Source organism: Elephantulus edwardii, unplaced genomic scaffold, assembly GCF_000299155.1.
Source record: "Elephantulus edwardii isolate Elephantulus edwardi_28Jun2011 unplaced genomic scaffold, EleEdw1.0 scaffold00082, whole genome shotgun sequence".
Classification (NCBI taxonomy): Eukaryota; Metazoa; Chordata; class Mammalia; order Macroscelidea; family Macroscelididae; genus Elephantulus; species Elephantulus edwardii.
In genome coordinates, this window is record NW_006399832.1 from 11,169,780 (window position 1) to 11,172,121 (window position 2,342).

General features: G+C 36.0%; 1 pseudogene; it reads left to right on the forward strand.

Moving 5' to 3' along the window:
* The first annotated feature begins 1,017 nt into the window (after positions 1-1,017).
* LOC102863253 lies at positions 1,018-1,473 on the forward strand (annotated as a pseudogene).
* The last annotated feature ends 869 nt before the right edge of the window (positions 1,474-2,342 follow it).

Sequence of the window (2,342 nt, forward strand, 5' to 3'; positions counted from 1 at the left end):
AGTCATTATATAGAAAGGAATTGGCAGATACAGAGGAATTTAAAGAAATAACATATGAGCAAGAGCCTATGGTGATGAAGGAGAGCATATTAGCATCACATTTTCTGGTAGCACCCCAGTTTTATAACAGTAAGTATTCAAAGTTGGAAACAGAAACAAAGCTATTCAGTTCTCCACCACAAATACCAGCAGAAAAAGATCTACAGAAAAGAGCTTAGTGGCCTATTCTTGTTTATAAAGGAATGAAGAAAGAGTAATGTAAATTTTAATAAGCTACATAAGACAAGTCATCTCTTGTTTAAAACGTTCCACACATTTCCAGACAATTCTTGTGAATTCCGATGGCATCATATCCTACTTCAAAATAGAAAAGCATCAATTATGTATAGATCTAGCTATTCACACTTCTTTCCACAAACATTTTTAATGAGTTCCCCAATTATTTTTATTTTATTAGAAAAGGAAATTTTACCTTCATTTAACAAACTTTATCTACATGGTTATTAAAATTAAAGGTACAAACAAGATTAAATAAAATTTTTAAGATGTTTCAATACATTCAATTAGTTAATAAACCTCATTACGTTATTGCCTATTTATTAGTATTTTTCTCTCTCTAATAAAAAGTAAAATAAGTACAGCCAAAGACTGTTTATATCCAGTTACTAGTTAACTTATCTTTTGCATTTCAACGCAAATTCAGTGCCATTTTAATGCAATATCAACAAAAATTGTTGGTAGTTAATTACTAGCTATTTTATTTGTTCACTACAAAGAAAACAAATTGCAAAAGATTTCTCTGTTAGCCTATCTTAATTAATCAAATTTCTATAAAGTCATTGGAAAAGTGTATTAATATCACATTCTCAAGTAGAACTCCCATTTTATAATATTGAGTACTAAAAGGTGAGAATGTGAAAAAATTCATTTAGTTCAGCCACTTACATTACTTTAAAGCCTTCTAAAATTCTGGTATTTCCTTTCCGATCCGCCATCCGTGGTGGGACCACCACTAAGATGCAGACTTTCGTAAAAACCCTCACGGGGAAGACCATCACGCTCGAAGTTGAACCCTCGGACGCAATCGAGAATGTCAAGGCCAAAATCCAGGACAAGGAAGGAATTCCTCCTGACCAGCAGAGACTCATCTTTGCTGGAAAGCAGCTGGAAGATGTCTGACTACAACATCCAGAAGGAGTCCACTCTTCACCTTGTATTGAGACTTCGTGGTGGTGCTAAGAAAAGGAAGAAGTCTTACACCACTCCCAAGAAGAATAAGCATAAGAGAAAGAAGGTTAAGCTGGCTGCTCTGAAATTCTATAAGGTGGATGAGAATGGCAAAATTAGTCGCCTTCGTCCGGAGTGTCCTTCAGATGAATGCGGTGCTGGAGTCTTCATGGACAGCCACTGTGACAGACACTACTGTGGCAAGTGCTGTCTGACTTACGCTTCAACAAACCAGAGGACAAGTAATTATGAGTTAATAAAAGACAGTGAATTAACATTTTTTTAAAAATTTCTGGTATTTTCTGTGTGATGTGTATTCTACAAAACTCTTCATGGGATGAATTCTAATTTCCAAATGCAAGCCATAATGGTCTGTTTAATTGCATTTCTGAGTTGGACTGGTGCTGTAAGATAGCTTCAGCATTTTGATCATAAATGTGTTCACTCAACATCGTAGATAATTTTTCATTTTCCATTTGAAAACACAAGTTTTATCTTAGCTTCAATTAGTCAATAAATGTCAGATAACCACGAAATCAGCCTTTCTACTTAACCTCACTCATAGGGTTGTTACAACCAGAACCAAAATGCACTGTCATATATTTATTTCCTCTTATTTGAAAACAAAAAGATGGACAAGAAAGGTGTTTTCCCTGCCCTTCTAATTCATATAAAAGAAAAATTGTGATTTAAGTCTGAGAAGATTTTACAAGATCTCACGGTTGCTAATCAGAAGAATCAGATTTTTCTTGTGAGGTGCTGTCAAGTCAACTGCAATGCAACACAAAACAGATTTGAACCTTGTTCTTTTCTGCACTCATTTCATAATCTCTGCCATGCTAACTTCCTTCGTTACAACCACATTCAAACTCAACTCACTCATTGCCATCGAATCAGAACTGACATCCACTAGTGGGTTTTCAGAGGCTGTAAATCTCAAGGAAGGAGATCTCCCACTTTTCTCCTGAGGAGCAGCTGGTATATTTGAACCACCTAAGTGGCAAGAAGCTGCGCCACAATCTTAAAGGTGCGTGGTTCAAGACCACCAGCCAAAAGATGGGCAATCTCCTCTCACGTGATTAACTTTCCCTGAAAACCTGATGGAGGGTAAGCTA